General features: G+C 45.9%; 1 protein-coding gene across 1 annotated transcript in view; it reads left to right on the forward strand.

Moving 5' to 3' along the window:
* Positions 1–3,679: 3,679 nt before the first annotated feature.
* LOC147685431 (heme oxygenase 2-like) overlaps positions 3,680–18,626 on the forward strand; it is a 197,143-nt gene continuing 182,196 nt past the window's right edge. Inside the window, exon 1 of the mRNA XM_086941334.1 lies at positions 3,680–3,869. The gene's annotated coding sequence lies outside the window, so the exon portion shown is untranslated. The remainder of the gene's footprint in view (positions 3,870–18,626) is intronic.

The raw sequence follows: 18,626 nt of genomic DNA on the forward strand, positions 1-18,626 counted from the left end.
AAATAAATCGCTCACATCGCGCTGGGGGCACTGACAGCCCCACAAGTCCCCAGAGATCACCCCTGCAGAAAGAAAAGTGTCCAAAGAAGTCCTGGAGCATTAACAGGGAGCACAGAAGCTCCCAGTAAAGGCAAGTCTCCAGGAATCCAGGAATCCAGGGGCTGGGCAGGGCCCAGGGAGGCAAGTCTTCCCCTGGGCCCAAGAAGCAGCACGCCCCTGGTAGTTTCAAGTTTGGCAAACAAGAACATTTTACAAGAGGTCACAGCCTCTTTTTATACACAAAAATCCCTTTGTCTAGCAGGGTGTAGGCAATGTGGGAACCAGCTACAACTAGTTATGGGGAACTCCTTTCACTGGCCAGGCTAGGGACATCAGACGCACCACAGGGGGTGGAGCCAACATTGTGGAGGGAAAACCCAGCCCTATTCAGGTCCCAGGTGCAGCCCCTCCCTCACATCAGCATGCTAATCTCAACACTCCCACTGGGGCAGACCCATCCTGACTCCTGGAGCCAGGCTCACCAGCCAGCTCCAGCAAATCACACGCCAGACACAAATTACACAAAAATGCCATCTTCTAGAAGTGGCACTTTCACACTAGACACAAGCATGCCGCATACATCATTGCGCAGCATTCAATCTCACGAGTTCGCACATACCAAACTCGACCCTACACTCCCCACACATCAGGAACTACCATGGTCACACATATTCCCCATGCATTCCTATGGGAAGGCAGGTCACTCTCACCACACACACAGAGAGCGCACGCACTTTACACTGGACCACAGTGAAAAAGTGCGCAGAGACGTAAAATTCACCAACACCAGGTTACAGAAAATAGGCTAGGAAAAAGCAAAAAGTTTCGGGGTGAACCTGCCAACAAGGGCCAGGTCCAACACCCGCCATACTTGCGGCGAGGCCGGTGCCGGCCCCGCCTTTCTCTTTGTGTTCTTCTCTTGACCCGCGTTTCTTTACGATTTAAATTAGGGATAATTCTAACTTTAATACAGGGCTTTAAGAGGGCTGGGTCTCAACGGTGTTGAGCACCGGCAGTTTATTAAAGGGGGCCTCGAAACGGGTCTCTGTTTTGTGCCCTGGCACAGGTGGTCCGTTTCTTCCAGACTGCAGTGACAGCAGGCACATCAATGTGCACATACTCACACTGCTTACTTCTCACTAGTGGAGAAGTTACCACATGATGTCATGCCAGGTGAGTGTTCTAGGGGAAGGGAAATTCTTTAATGAGAGTAATTTTCTCTCTGGATTTCCCTTCTCTTTTTGAAACTCAGGAGCAGCAACATTGTCGTGGTGTCACCAGGGTTGTAAGTGGAAGCTTTTTCAATACTATATACAAGCCATAGTTTCTGTGCATTTATCTTATTCAAATAACAACCATTGACAAAGCCAATAGTCCTGACTTGTTGCAGGTATGATGTTACTTGTTGTACCATATCTGGATGTAATGACAGAAACAGCAAAATACAAGTTGGGTGGCACACTATGCTAAACACAGATTTTTAGCTTACGTGTTTTAAAGCTACACCCTTAATTATACTGGCCACGCCCCTTTATAAGAGCCCCCAGTTTTTTCATCCTACTTAAAGCCCTGATTTAATAGGTATGATTTGCAATTGCATGTTTTTACATTTTGCCAAGTGAAAGCATTTCATAGAACAGTGTAGTAGATCTTAGTAAAATGTGCAGATTGGAGGTACTCAGAGCGAGGAGGGAGCAGCATTCATGCTCAAAATAAAAATCCCAAAACATTTTTTATATGTTCTTCATAGCAATGACCGTTATGCCAGAGTCAAGACTGCCCGCATTAAAAAGCAGAGAACAGACGACTTCACAAAGTGGGCAAGTATGTCGTCCCACGCTAATTTCATTTTTTGTTTTATATAGCGCGAACTGGACGCAAGGGTATCAGACCACTTTACATGAGCACCAGCTGCATTACAGACTGACACGTTCATTAGGTTGAGCCTAAGGGCAGCGTGCATGCGCTGCTCGCTCTGCGAGGCATGCTATATTAGGGTATGCACTGGAAGCCCCATCCCACTCTCCACTCATATTTGTAATTGATATATGTCACTGTCCTTCATAAATGAAGGCTTCTGATTCGTTAGTAGGCTTGTTAGTACCTCCTTGGTACCACCTTGTCTGTATTTGTTAATGCCCATAACGACTGGACCTTTTACTTGGCTAGTTACACGGTCGGCGTTATATCTGGGTGAGCACTATTTTGTTTACTGACTATAGGGACAAACAATGGCAGCTGCTTTTTTGTGTGTATTTGTAGCCGTCCACTTCTTTTCGTATACAGCGCTATGCAAATCTAATTTCTAAAGCAGCTGCCCCCTTCCCCCACAGTACTCACTACACTATTGCCTTGCTTTTTAAAATGATTACAACATTTTAGAAGAACGCGTCGTCCGCTTCATGGACACCTCGTTCTTTCACCTTTTGTTATTTTTAAAAACAATTTGCATGCTGAGAGCGACGCTCGCTTTAGGGACAGCGCGCTCAGTTTATTTGTTTAGTTTTTTTGAATATATTGTTAAGCGTGGCGCCCGTTTTTTTTTTTTTACTTTAATGTTGAGCGCAGCGTCTGCTTCAAGGACAACACAGTTTCTTTTTTTTCCCTACTTTATTGGTGAGCATGGTGCCCGTTTCATGGACACTGCGCTTTACAATACAATAGGTCTTGATTTTGCTACAGTTTGACTTCTTGGTATTGTAAATGACAATGCCTTTTAATGTTATAAAAAGCATTGCAATTTGCAATGCCAATAGGTCAAAATATTGCTATTGCGAGACCTATCGCATTGTAAATGCTTGTTTATTTGTTTACTGTCCTGTTCTCCACTCCCACCAGATTGCCACAGCCCATGAGCAATACTTATTAGTTTTGCCAATGATTGTTTAAAACTACACTGGTGAAAGGTTGTGTTCCACGATTTGGCAGTATTGATTTTACAGCACCCAATGATGAGGTGTTAAGAGAAAATCCTAAACTGGATTCTAGACTTAAATCAACACAGCGATCATTTCACGATAAAACATGGACATATAAGGGAAAATTGGAGAAAATTAAAAATAAAACTATGGGGTCATTTCTGTTGATTTTTTTTAACGTATTGAGAAGTATTTGTTACTTAGATTGCGGTTATTTGGAGCAGCCCACTCACTTGACAGGGACACAATTGGCAATCTCTTCTAATATAAAACGGTTTAGGAAGCGCTATAAAAATACAAAATATGTCTCAAGTGCGTGCGCACAAACCGCCGTGGCCTCTAAACCTCCCTTTCAAAATGTTGTGGACCGCTAGCGAGTACTGAACAGACCTGGTTCGAGACCGCGCTGAGAAAGAGTGACCGGGCTCAATCCTCGCTCACGCTGACCACCACGGATCAGACTAGTTCAAACGGCTCACAACAACCACTCCCCACTACTTTGAGATCCAAAATACCGTCCAGTACGCGAATAACTCGTATCATAGCCCCACTCCTGATAACTTGTATAATAGCCCCCCCAAAAGAAGACACAGACCACAACTAAATTGGACAAAACCAAGCAACTGCTGGAGTATGTGAGAACTTGCCTGTTCAACGTCCGGCTCCACAACCAATCACCGGTTCCGTCATTCTATAAAGAGCAATGTGATTGGCTTTGCTGAGGAGACTAAATGTTCCAATCCTAGGTCAGTTTACGCCTCAGTAGTACCGCCCCACACACAGACTGCGCTCACAGAGAAACTTCAGAGACAGTATTGGTTGTTTTGGGATCCGGAAGCTCTGACATTGAGGGTTAATGTCATTTGTTAAACGACCAACAACGGATACTAGACTGATTCACGGAAGAACCCTGTAAGTTACAGTTGATGGGTTGTCATGTTAGTTAAGGCGCTGTAGGTTAAACTTCAAGCTTTGCGTGACAGACGAGTGGGGAGGAATTTTTCGTGCTGCATTATTTTCGTTTTATCAGTATTATTGTGATGCCGTCTAAATTCGAGGAAGTTGAGAGGCTGCCTATTTGGCACAATTCCTTGAGGGACAGAGTTTATTTTAATAGTGTTTCTGCTTGACAGTGTAAATGCGAGGAAGTCGAGAAGCTGCGTACGAGCTCAGTAGTTCGAGTACTGGGTATTCTGCTCGTCTCTGCACATCAGGACATTTATTTATGCGTTTTTATGTAGCGCGAACTCTATCCGGTGTCAGAGCCATTCACAATAGAACGAGTTACATTACATAAGGACTTAAGAGTACATGAATGATATAAATTATACGAAACAAGTACGGTCTAAAACCGCACAAGAAGAGTAGTAATCAGGGCACAAGTCGTAAAATAGTCAGTATGCAGTGAAATCATGACGCGTTACATCACAGCGCATGATGGCATGACATTGCACTTGACATCCCACAATGACATCACATATTAAGACCTTACACATATGTTCATCAGGTATATCATGAGTACATTTAAGCACAAAATGAGAATTGGTGTTGGGTTTGTGCCAAAAAAGTGGTGCAATCCTGACGCAAAATCTGGGCCTCAACTAATACATTAATTTTTTTAAACCCTGCCACAAAGAAATTGGCCACAAGGAGAAGCATGGTAGTAGATCTATTATGCTTAATTGGTTGCAAAGTCTACATTTTAAAATATTTGATTGGGTTAAGGAATCTGCTGTGAAGGTGCCAAGTAAATCTGATGGAATAGTAATAATGGTGAGATAACTCTGGTAGTTAATGCAATTGCTGGAGAGTTGTGTTTTGTGAAGTCACAGATTTGAATCAAAGTAGTAAAGAAGGTAAATGTGTCTCCTGCAAAGCACACCATCTAACACGCAGATGACACATTTTTATTTTGTGTAGGTAGTAAAGTGGGTTACTGCTTTTAACACAGATCCTTTTGACACCTGCAGTTTATAAATTGTAATCCTTCTAAAAGACCACAGATAGGTATGAAGGACGTGTGACTCCTACACCTTGTAACCATCACTGTCTCATGTAACTCATCTTGTACATTGATTAACTCATGTGCATGATTAATTGTCGATGTATAATGTGTATGTTTCATAAAGAGCTCTGACAGCCTGCATTGGGTTGCATAGCGCTATACAAGAAATAAGAGTGCTATTAAAATTATTTGTGTAAATACTGGGAAAGACCAACAAACCTGACATTCTTACAGTGCATGAATCTATTATATATAGGGACTGAAGAAAGGCAAAAGCTGCCTCTCTTAAGTGCTTGTGAAGAGATAACAAGCTGTGTGCGCCTTTGTTTCCCATTTAACTGAGAGGTTCCCTTCCAGGCCGCCTCCAGTCAGGATATTCAAACAAAAGGAGACCTTTTCTTTGAATCGGCCCATCTGGAGGTGGAAAAAAGCTCCCTCCACTTTGCTTCTGGAAATCAAAAGCAGACAACTGCAGGCAGGCGCTGCTTAGCGTGTCCCGGTGTCTGAAAATTACACCGGGGCACGTTTTCAGCATATTTCTGTGGGGCTCAACTTCTTGGCAAGGCGGACGGCATCCACCCTGAGAACAGAGTGGGTGGACGCTGTGCACCTGCGTACACCCCCAACTTGTACCCTAGTAGTAAGTTCACATGTCTACCACAGATACTAGCGGTTAGAGATACATATATACAAGTTGAAAATTAACTCAAGATTACATTTAAGAAGAGTTGAAGCAATTGGGGTTGGACAGATATATATTACATATTTACAGAGCATGACTTTCTCCCCATTGCTGGAGTTTTTGCGGTGCACATTCAGTCAGGACTTCAGGGTGCTGTTGTATTCATGGGCGGTGAGCTAGAGCCTGGAGGGAATCCTCAAGCTGGCGATTTCCGGATGTCCCCCACTCCCATTGTCCCAGTTGTCTCAACAACTCCCAAGGCAGCAGCAGAGATCCCCATGGGTCTGCAGGGTATTGATGGGGGTACGGAAGTTTGATTTCCTGTTCCTTAACCCAGCACACAAACCAGGCCAAAATGGGGGGACAGTCGAGTGGGATGGTTTGCGGGGATGTCCAAGTCCTACCCCGGAATGTCCCCTTACCTCCCTTGATGTATGACAGGGTTAGACGCTCATTCTGCGACATTGCTAAGCTACGCCCGTTGCTTTTTTGGCCTCTTCTCAGGCGGACCAATGAACTCATGAACTATGCCAAAGCACTCACAGAAGTAATTCGTTTAGATGTCAACCAATGGGTTAAGTGGATATCTAATGTTAAGAAACTGACAACTCTCGGCCTCAAGGACTCTTGGGAGAACCAAAACCCCCAAGCAAGTCTGAGTTAAAACTTATCTATTGGGCCTGGATTGACACCAGGGATCTAAGTAATCCAAATGTGGTAAGGCTAACAGAAGAATTCTTCCAGTAAAAATAACGTAGAAGCCTTGAACCATATTTGGATATAATCCAGAAACCAAGAGATGGGGCGCTCTATAGCCAATTTAGATTTGGGTTGCTTCCGGCCCACAAAATGACCACTAAATGGAACCCCCCAAAACAGACAACAGAAGACTGTCCTTGCTGTAGGGCACCGAAGGAGAATATCACCCACCTGATGTTTGCCTGTCCGGTGTACGCAAGGGCTAGGTCTAGATGGTTAATCCCAATCTGCAAGCAACTAGGCACTCTCGATTACTGTATCGCTGTAAGCATCCTAAAATTTGATGCGAGAACCCTCTTTGCTTGCGGAGTGGCCAAGTTCTTGAGCTGCGCCTGGATAGTCAGACATAAAGCTCTCTACGTAGTGCGATCTAACTTCACACTATAAGCTGTATGAAGAACACACAAGAGCATAAGATGAATGACTAAGTATCACTTGAACTAATATGTTTGCCCTGCCATCCACACAAGGTATATCAGTTTCTTACTTTTTTAACAATTTTGTTGATCTTAAATCTTGCTTTTATCATAATGAAATACTTTTACTCCACACAATTTCCATCCAGTACCATCACACAGGGAGTCACTTCACCCAACCAGTCTGACAACCCTGCCCCCCAACCTCCCCGCCCCCTTCCGACATTGGAGTCCCACCAGATTTCCACCCTATTTACCCACACCGCTAACACACCATGTCACGGTACCAAAACCAAATAATACGCCTGACTTCCCTCTTCCACCCTGTCCTCTTCCGACATCGGACCACTACGTTGACACCCAATTTACCCCTCCCCAATACACCTCACCCCACCAAACCCACCCAGAACTCCTATCTTCCCCGCTTCACGTCCTCCCCGTCCACCTCAGACGTCTGACTTTTACGTTAGCTACACCCAGACGTCCCCTCCCCCCCTAACCTCACACCTCAACAATCCACACATCCGACCACCCAACATGGCTGATACAGCATATGTCCCACCAACAGAGACTGAACCCTGACACTACAAGACTATTGCTCCCCTCCACGCTAATGCCAACACCACTCTTGACTCGGCATCTTTGCCCTTTATTGCCACTCCTGTCAAGTACTCTTCCCCTTCTCAGCTACCCCATGCAAGGTCATGCTTTGCCACATGCTTTGACACCACAGGAACATAATGATCACGCATTACCTTCCAAGCACACCCTGCCCTCATCTACCCTTACCACTCCCACTTTACAACTAGCCACCCCCTCTACTCAGCAATCTACATCTCCCAACATACCTTCGGTCTCGGCATCACTGCCCTATAATGATACTCCACACACATACTCACCCCACAACACACACCCCCTCCGAGGTCTTGGGTTGTCTCATATCTCGATTTCACACTACTGCAATGATAATGCACTACGTGACGAGCACCCCCTGCCCCCACTTTCCCCTTCCCCTCCCACTTTACAGCCTTCCACCCCATCTACTCGGACATCTACATCCCTCACTCATCCACCCTCTCACACAACACTTCCTCCAACAATATCCATACCGCACCTTTGCAGCTATTCACATGCAAAACACAGCCTCCAACCACATTCATAACTGAACCCGACCTTAGACTTGAGGAAATAATGTTGGCTCTGCGCCATATTAAAAATGAACTCCAATCTTTCAAGGTTCTGATATCTAGTCAACCTTGGCGTATTATTTCCTCCAGAGCCTTTAACCTGAACGATCGATCACACCACATAAAGTGCACCCCTAAACTCACCCCACCCAATTGGAATTCAGTTCTCCTACACAATAAATTTTCTCGCCCTAGGAGTAGCATCACTCCATTCTCTGAGAGCGATCTGCTATCTCTTCTACATTCCTACGAACCCTCTCCCACTAATTGCACTACCTCTACTCAGTTGACCATACCTACTATCCCCCCCCAACCCACTAAGAGCTGCCAGACATAACAATAGAGGGATCATCGATAGCAACCTTAGAAGTGTCCCTCTCACCCAAGACCCCTTCTGCTCCCTCATCACTCCCTGTCTTAAATGCACACTCCTAAACTAAAGATCTTCCTCCAGACAAGCGGCGGATATAGCTGAGCTCATCATCTCACAGGAACTAGACCTGCTAATGTTAACCGAAACCTGGATATCAGATTCCTCCACCCCACTGATTGACATCCTAGTTCCCCCAAACTACGACATTATCGGATTAGACAGAATCGATAAGATAGGGGGAGGTATAGCCTGTATTTATCGCAGTAACATCACTGTAAATAGAGCCACATCCCAGGTCTTCTCTTCTTGCGACTACTTTTGCCTAGATGTTAGCAGCAACGGCAAACCAGCTTGCTCACTTCACATCATCTATCATCCACCAGGTGACAACCTCAAATTTTCAGAACACCTCATGGAAATGATTTCAACTAACAACGGACGACAAAATACCCAAATATTCCTTGCTGATTTTAATCTCCACAGGAATGACGACTGCCTCAAAAACTTCCTGGATGATCTAGCCCTTACCCAAACTTGCAATATCCCTACACATAAGAAAGGATCAACCTTAGATCTAATAATCTCCAAAACTGACGTCATTCACATGGAATCGATACAACCCTGTGACTGGTCTGATCACCGTATCATCACCTTCGTTATCAAGGAAACGGTCAAATTTAACTCGTGTCAATCCACCAAACCAAAGATCTGGAAAAGAGACTTGAAACTACTCAGCCCAAACACACTACCCTCCTCAAGCTACATACTTCTACTGCCACCTGTTGGGACAGCAGCCGTCCATGACCTCTCCAACCACTACCGCAACTTGATGACCTCAATAATCAATGAGGTAGCCCCCCTTCAACTAAAGAGAGTCTCCACTAAAGACTCAAAACCCTGGTACAATAGCCTACTTAATGAAGACAGACAATCTCTCAGAGCTTCTGAACGTCTGGAGATCAGTCCCGTCTACTAATCACCTTAAGTTACTGAGGAAAAAAAGAAATGCTTATTACAAAAAGATCAAGCGCACCAAAGCAGACTTCTTTAGACACCAATAAGACCAAGCGAGAAATCGCTCCAAAAACATTTTGAGCTTATCAAAACTCAATTTAAGGACGTACCTCAACGGTTACAAGACGCAGCTCAACCGCAACCCAACTGTGAACAATTCTCTACCTTCTTTATTCAGAAGACCGACAACATCGAGAAGGAGCACCTAAATGATCTATTACTATATTCTCTGCCGCATTCACAAACCTTCCCTGCACCACCAACTACGTCACACCAAATTCCTTCAAAGTTTCCCCTGAAGAAAAAAGCAGCCTGGGCATCCTTCGACACCTATACTGAAGAGGCTTTGGGTAAGATCCTCAATGCCCTGAAACCTTCAAACCACCTCATCGAGCCGCTAACGCTGTTAAATACCTAACCCCGTGTCTGCTTCCGCTATGGACCAAAATCTTCAACAGTTCACTGCAACAAGGTTGCATTCCGGACTCCCTCAAAATCGGTAAGGTCTCACCCATCCTAAAGAATCCAACAGCTGACCCCACGGATCTTAACAACTACCGCCCTATATCCAATATCCCTACCCTGGCCAAATTGCTTGAAAAATGTGTGCACCACCAACTAACTAAACATATTGATCACTTTGACCTCCTTAACAACCACCAATCAGGCTTCAGAGCAGGGCACAGCACGGAATCTGCGATGACTCACTTTATTGATGATGCGCTACAAATCCTTGACCAGAACGGATCATTTCTACTCATCCTGCTAGACCTATCTTCAGCCTTTGATACGGTCAAACATGAAAATCTGCTTGATCTTCTCAAACTTAGGATGGATCTATCAGGATCAGTGCCAAACTGATTTACCTCTTTTCTTCATAACCGAACACAACAATTCAAGATCAAGAACACTCTTTCCAATCCAGTACCAGTAAGGCTGTGCGTCCCGCAAGGATCCTTTCTATCCCCAACACTGTTTAACATGTTCATGGAGCCACTCACCGAAATTCTACAAGCGTCTAACGTGCAATATCATATGGTCGCTGACGATACACAACTTTATCTAAAATTAATGCTGTAGAAGACATTAAATGGCTTAACACCACTCTCTTTAATACCCAAACATGGTTGGCAGAAAACCATCTCAAACTGAATGCTCTATTTTCTTTTTTTAAACAAAGTTTTATTAATAGTTTTTCATGCCGTACATTTACAATAAATGCAGTACATGACTTGGACCGACAGAATAATACACCTACCCCGTGTTTATAGCGGTCACATTTACATTTCTTCCAATATGACATAAGGGGGGATGACATGCTGTCTATACTAGTTTCAAACTGAACGCTCTAAAGACCGACTTCCTCCTTATAGCTCCTCTTGATGCAAGACTTAATCCAAAATCTCACTGCACTCAACGTTCAACCAACTATTGTGGACTCTGCGAAATCCTTGGGAATAACTCTGTACAGCCATCTCACTATGCAGAAACACATTAGCAATTCTACAAAGGGGGCAAACTTCCAGATAAACATTCTAAGGAAGCTGAAGCCCTTCTTGCCAGTCAACGACTTCAAGTTGGCTGTACAAGCTCTAGTTATCCCTCCTGTGGAATATGGAAGTGTCTCTTTATGCGGCCTTCCAAAAGCGATTACAGCTCCCCTTAGAGCCTCATTAAACTCTGCAGCAAGACTCATCACTGGCTCAAAAGAAGTTCCCACTTCTCCCCGATCTAAAATTCCTGAACTGGCTCCCGCTTGAAGCAAGAATTTATCCAAAAATAGCTTGCATGTCACATAAGGCCTTACACCACAAGCCACCTATCTACCTCACACAGAAGTTGACAATATCTGGTGGCTCAAGGTCCTCTAGAGGTGCAGACAACCTACTTCTGAAACCTCAAAGATTCAATAAGAACAAAACATATAAACAAACCTTCTCCGGTATGGCGCCTAGGATTTGGAATTCTCTTCCCCCAGAAACAAGACTGAATTCCTCTACCGTCTCTTTGAAAAAGGAAGTAAAAGCGATTCTCATGGCAAAATTTACTTGACTACTTTACCCTACCCGGGACTTTTTTCAATCGAGACGCTCCTGTTATGTTCTTCGACTTTTCTGTGATTTTTTTTTTTTCCTGTTATCCCATGCTTCTCTACCTTAAGACTTTTCCTGTGTACTCGTATTTGTATCCCATGCTTGCTCTTTCCCTCATATTACTGCATGCATAATGTGTCATGCTATTCATTATGTATAATCAGCTTTGATCACTGTAAAGTGCTCGGATATCCGCAAGGATCTTGTTCGCGCTCTATAAAACCCTCCAAAATAAATAAATAAAATAAAAATGATGTTATTAGGCCTTGATGCTCAAATATTATGTGCTTGTTACGTCTTTTTATGATGTTTATCTGTATGTAGCCCATCTTTAAAATGGTTTGTCTAATGCTTTTATGATACTTGTTATCAAAATAAAGCAATTTTTACATTGACTTTGGATGTCCAAGTTAGTGGAGGCCACGGGCTCCCCTTTGGGGTCGAGTTGATTCTTTCATGTCAGCTGTGGTAGTCTCCCTGCTACCAGTCGGCTGGGCTTTAGTAGTCTCCCTTGTACCTTCACTGGGTATGGCAGAGCGCATCAGCAGACCCAGGATCACACTTCGGGCCCGGCTTGGCAACAAAGCACACAATCTTCCTGCTGGAGTGGGCTTCACCTCGAAAAGGGTGGTCTCCCGCATTCCCCTTCTCCTTTGTTGCTGTGCAGTTCTCTCCGTGTCTCTCTGTGTCGCCCTGTTCCACGATCCTGGGCTCCATTGTCTGCCATGGGTGATGGAGCAATTGTATTCCTCGACTCCCGACATGCGGTGGCTAGATGAAGGGTTCCGCTGGGATCCACGCCATGACGGTGATATACCGAGCCTGGGAGCTCCTGAGCAATTGGCTATCTTGGTCCCTTGCTGTGTGTTTCTTTTTGTGAGTAAGCAAGTACAGTTTATTAACCGTTCAATAAATTAAAATCATTACAGTACAATATGCATTGTTGTTTGCCGTCCCCCTTTCGCGCAGTTCCCCCGTCCCAAAACTACTGGGATTCACCTCCCACGTATACTCTCAAATCATTAGGATTTTTACTTGCAGGTGAATTGAGTTGTAATTGTGTGCCCCTACATAAAGATATCCCTTCATAAAAAAAATATTTGATACAAGTTTAAAAACAAACATTGATGGTTGCTGATTGCAGGTGGCTATGCAAACCCCCTACTCGTATTGTGGTAGGTTTTGCTCTCTCCGAGAGCCAGACTCCATGGTAGTTGTAGGCTGTTATTGTCCCTCGTTGATATTCTCCCAGTTTCCACGGGGCTTGCATTTTGTGTGGGTATTTACCAAACACAACAATCTTGGTTTTACTCCGGTTGATAAGCAGATGTTTTTTTCTGATTGTTGCAATGAAGTATATTGAGGGCTCTCTGGAGGCCCATACTAGTGTGGTTCATTTTTGCTGTGTCAACCGCATATTGTAAGATGGGGAGTCTCACCTTGCCCAGCCTTGAGGCAAGTAAGCTGGTGCCTTTTCAAGGTGGTCCCCAGGTCTGCAGTGTAAAGATCCCTTTTTAAGCCCGATATTTGTGGGAACTCTGTAGTGGGGCTTGTTTTGACCTGGACCAATGTTCCCTGATATAAAGGTGTAATACCCTTTAGGACATTTTCCGGGATCCCACAGATGGTCAATTTCTCCCATAATCTGCTTCGGTCCACCCTGTCAAATGTGGTGCTGTAGTCTATGAAGCAGCAGAATAAGGGCGGATGCTTTTTCTTCACCGCTTGTTTAGAAAGATATGTCAGCGCAATAATGCTGTCAATGGTTGAACTGTGTGACCTGAATCCAGACTGGAAAAACGAGAGGATTTTTAGGTCGAGCCGGAGAAAGATGCGAAGCATTGTCCAGCTCGACAACTAATGTTGCCTGTCTCCTGGGAATCTGAGACAAGGGTCGGGCACGCGCGGCGATTGGTGTCTGTGGACGCGCACTTTCAGGCCGGCGCCATGCCCATCTCCTGCCTCAGATTCCCACCTAAACACGCAGGCACACACATACAAGCGCACACACACACGCACCCCCCCCCCCCACACACACACACACACACACACACACGCGCACACGCGCACACGCACACACACGCGCACACGCGCACACGCACACACGCACACACGCACACACACACACACACCTTACTACTTTTGGTATTCACAGAATGGATTTACGACTACTAACTTTACGTCCGCACTCGGGCCGGAAATTCCGGCCCGGAGGCGGAGCTTCTGGCTTGAGGGCGGTGGTTGCAGCCCAGAGGCGGAGCTTCTGGCTTGGGGGGTGGAGCTTGCAGCCCTGACGCGGAGTTTGCGGCCCAGAGGTGGAGCTTCCGGCCCAGAGGTGGAGATTTAAGCCATGGCTAAATCCCCACCTCTGAGCCGGAAGCTCCGCCTCCTGGCCGCAAGCTGCGCCCCCAAGTCGGAAGCTCCACCTACGGGACAGAATTTCCGGCCCGAGTGCGGACGTAAAGTTAGTAGTCGTAAATCCATTCTGTGAGCTCATGGCCCAACAGCTGGGACCGAACGAAGGAGTCGCTGAGCGCGAAATACCTTGATAGTATAGAGACCTGCACTTGTGCAGAGACAGGAAAGTGTGCACACCGGGAACTGGAGGGGGAGTGGGGGGCAAGCAATTGTTTCAACAGGTTAAATAGACATTCTATAACGTTGAACGAGGACTGCTAACACCGGAAACAATAACTACGCATGTGCGTACCAGTACAGCCCAGGACAACGTTGTGCGGCCAGGTCGGGTGTGGCCACCCAAATCACCACCAGAACAGAATGCGATACTTACTGTTTGGTTGCAGCGGCTCATAAAAGCCCTCAGGGGGCAGCGCAGTGTTATGTTAGTGCTCGAGAGGCCAGCAATAAAGTTGTGGGGGGAGTAAGATTTCGATAAAGAACAGGATGCGATTATAATGTTGTTCTCACCATGGGGAAAAAAGTCTGTCTGTTCTTGCTAAGATGCTGAAACAGCGAAGCTGTAAAGACAGCATGGGTTAAGAAAACTATATAAGTCATAGACCCGAACATGAATTAAAAAAACGAAAATAACATGTCTTGTGGCTTACCTCGATATGTGTGAAGATATGAGGTTATAACGACATGTTCAATTGGAATGAACAATAATCTGCAAGTGAACATGAGCAACTAGTGAGCTCAGAGGAAAACTAAAAAACAAGGTAATCTGTGAACATTTTAGACCTCTGGTACGTATTTCACGGGGATGCTGTGGTTAATCCCTGCACGTGCACTGCAGGTTTTGAAATCATTACTAAGCGTGCAGTGACTGAACCACCCGGCCTCATCAAGTCACAGAACAGAAGCCGTTTCAGCCGCCTGGCAGAATAGCGAGATGGAGGAATGATGGCGCTCACGCACCAGGAGGAGCCTGCAGGAGGGGGGCGAGCAGTCGGGGATTATCGAAGCCCGTTCTTCGACTCTTCGAAACAGAGCGGCGGAGAGCCCGCGCTGGGGTGTGACCGGGCTCACTAGAAGGGCTCCCGGTCTCCATGGACCGATGGCGGGCCCTGCTGCTTCCCCAGAGCTGGGCGCCCACCCGACCCTGTGCCTGGGGTGAGAGCCGCACAGCCCAGGAACCATGGCAACTGCTGTCGCTGCCGACCGGCCTCGCGCCGGGCCGCAGATGTGTTTACATGGCAGCAGCCACTATGCAGCAGTGCCCGGCACCATGAAGAGCGAGGTGGTGGCCTGCGGCGGCGAAGACTATGACTAATTCGGTACCTTTGTGGCGGCAGGAGACTGCGTCGAGTGGGAGGAATTCAGGAGTCTGTCAGAGACAGGAGCAGACCGGGGAGACTGGCAGCCTGAGGCCGGGGAAGGGTCCATTAAACAACATCCCCTCTCCTGCAGGTGAGTAATGCAACGTAGAGGAAGCAAAATGGAGAGTCTACACGTTCCGCATGGTAAAGTGGCGCATGTGATGAATTACAGGTAAAGAAGTGAAAAAATCTGAAATGGCCCGATACAACAGAATAAACGGTCTATACGTTCAAGAGTATCCAAGATCAAAACCAAGCGCCGCCCTTTGCAGACTCGGGGGCGTGTTTTTCTTTTTCCCCTCTTTATTGGCTGGAATGTAAACAACTGGTGTGTTTTTGACTTGTTGTTTACCATTTCAGCCAATGGAGAAGAGGGTAGAACAAACCTAAAAAACACGCCCCTCAATCCGAAAAAGATGGGGCTTAATTAAAGCGAGACAATGACGACACTGAAACCTCTTCTCCAATGGCTGGCCGCCGCTTGGGAGGCCAGCCAATGGAGAAGAGGGGTGGGGTTTACCCTCGCTACTCAGTCATTAATTCTCGCTGGCGAGACTGCGCATGTGCGCAGCCTACGCCAGTCTCGACCTAAAAAGGAAGTAAAAGCGATTCTCATGGCAAAATTTACTTGACTACTTTACCCTGCTCGGGATTTTATTCAATCGAGACGCTCCTGTTATGTTCTTCGACTTTTCTGTGATTTTTTTTGTTTCCTGTTATCCCATGCTTCTCTACCTTAAGACTTTTCCTGTGTACTCGTATATTTATCCAATGCTTGCACTTTCCCTCATATTACTGCATGTATAATGTGTCATGCTATTCATTATGTATAATCAGCTTTGATCACTGTAAAGCGCTCTGATATCCGCAAGGATCTTATTCACGCTCTATAAAACCCTCAAAATAAAAAACAAAAAAATAAACCCGACCATCTCTCTCCCCACCTTTTTTCCCAATCCCTCCACTCCAGCTGAGAGGGCCTTGCATTCTTTAGACCTGAAAAGAGTTCTAAAATTCAATCTTGATAGGTCCAAATCTATACGGAAGTCTGATCAGCTGTTTGTTAACTATGGATCGATCAGACCAGGTTATGCAGCCTCGAAACGTTCTGTCTCACGGTGGATAGTTTCTTGTATTAAGCTTGCTTACCAGTTGGCGCAGAAGACCCTAGGGGTTTCTCCCAAGGCACATTCCACCAGAGAGAAAGCGGCAACTACAGCTTCTCTTCATACTGTGCCGATGTCTGATATTTGTAAGGCGGCGACTTGGAGGTCCGTCCATATATTTATCAGACATTACTGTCTAGATTCAGACACTAGAGCAGATACCCAGGTAGGCCAGGCCTCCCTTCGGAATCTGTTTAACGGCTGATTGTTTTGGCTGTTACTATCTTTTGTTGGGTCATGTGTTTCTCATTTACCTGCAGGTGGTTGGTTGGGATTGCTATTCTATTCAGTGCTTATGACGATCCCCTGGAAGAGAAGGATATGTTACTTATCTGTAATCCTAGTTCTCTTCCAGGGGTATCCTCTTCAAAGCCATAAGCAACCAACCCGCCTTCCCAGGTAAATGAGATATGATCAATGTGTTTATAGTTTATTGTTGAGCCCTGTCTTCAGGGTAATGCAAAGAACAACTGACCTAACTGTCACCCCTGAGGCATGATGGGAAGCCAGGGGGCATGGCTGCCTTTAAGGCACGGTGCCAGTTTTTGTTGAAAATGGTTTCATTTTCTATGCTATTGCTTTACAATGCAGCCTGTGGGCTAACAATGTCTATTTATTAGCAATTTTCAGCATTTATGAGTGTTTCTGCTCATTAAAACACAGAGTTCAAGTGCTATTTGATCTAATGTGTTTTTATATACTTGCGAATACAGTGTATGTATCAGTATTTACATTGTTTAGCCTCTTTTTTGGGCCTCATTGGTGTGAGCAAAACTGATATATGTACATACATATATGTGGAGCTAGATATATGTGATTTCCATATATATGTTTATATTATTTCCGGGGTCCCCGCACGTGGGCGGAAATATTCAGTGCTTATGACTTTGATGAGCATACCCCTGGAAGAGAACTAGGATTACAGGTAAGTAACTTATCCTTATGGCCCATTTTAGATCTTCGGACCGTCAATTTCTTCCTCAAGAATGAGAAGTTCCAGATGCTTACTTTAGCTCAGGTCTTGTCTGCCCTAGACCAAGAACACTGGATAGTAGCGTCGGACCTGCGTACTTTCACATCCCCATCCTGCCGTGCCACAGGCGGTACCTGTGTTTCAAGGTAGGGCACAAGCACTTTAAGTTTACCGTGCTTCCCTTTGGCCTTGCCAGTGCCCCTCAGGTGTTCAACAAGGTGTTGGCGGTGGTTGCAGCTCATCTTTTCAGGTTAGGGGTTTCCCCTACCTTGATTGGCTGTTGAAGGCGTCCTCACCACAGGCTGTTGTCTCCCGCTTTCAGAGTATGGCAAACCTCCTGCATTTGCTGGGGTTCTCTATAAACGTGCCGAAGTCACACCTGACTCCTTCTCAGACGCTCCCTTTCATCTGGGCTGTTCTGAACACTTTGCACTTTGAGGCCTATCCTCCCGAACAGCGAGCCTAGGATATTCAGGTCATGATTACGAGGTTTTAACCTCTATCCTGGATTTCGGTAAGACTGTGAGGCTGTTGGGCCTCATGGCCTCCTGCATCCTGTTGTTAAAACATGGCAGGTGGCATATGCAGGCTCTGCAGTGGGACCTGAAGTTCCAGTGGGCACAGCATCGGGGAGATCTCCCCTACGTGGTCCAGATCTTCGATGGATCTGTGAGAGATCTGCAGTGATGGTTAAGGAACCGCGATTGGGTCGAAGCCAGGCTCCTCTTCCTTCCCCAACCAAATCCCACAGTATGACAAATGCGTCACTTCTGGATGGAGCAACCATCTCGGAGAGGTGGAGATCAGGGGATACTGTTCTCTGGTGGAGTCGGGGCTCCACATCAATTTGTTGGAGCTTCGCACCATTCGGTTGGCATTGAAAACATTTCATCCCTCTGTCAAGGGGAAGTTAGTGCAGGTGTTCATTGACAACACCACTGCCATGTGGTACTCCAACAAGCAGGGCGGGGTAGGGTCGCTTGCCTTGGTCAAGTGGCCTTGCGTCTCTGGACATGGCTGGAACAGAAGGGCATAACCCTGGTGGTTCAACACCTGGCATGTTCTCTGAACACCATGGTGGATGAACTTAGCCTTTGGTGCCTAACAGGTCACAAATGGCGTCTCCATCCGGAGGTGGCACAAGGACTCTTTCAGCAGTGGAGAGATCTGTTCACCTCCGTCGAGAACGGGCGATGTAAGCAGTTTCGCGCATTGGAGTTTC

This window comes from Lissotriton vulgaris, chromosome 10, assembly GCF_964263255.1.
Source record: "Lissotriton vulgaris chromosome 10, aLisVul1.2, whole genome shotgun sequence".
Classification (NCBI taxonomy): Eukaryota; Metazoa; Chordata; class Amphibia; order Caudata; family Salamandridae; genus Lissotriton; species Lissotriton vulgaris.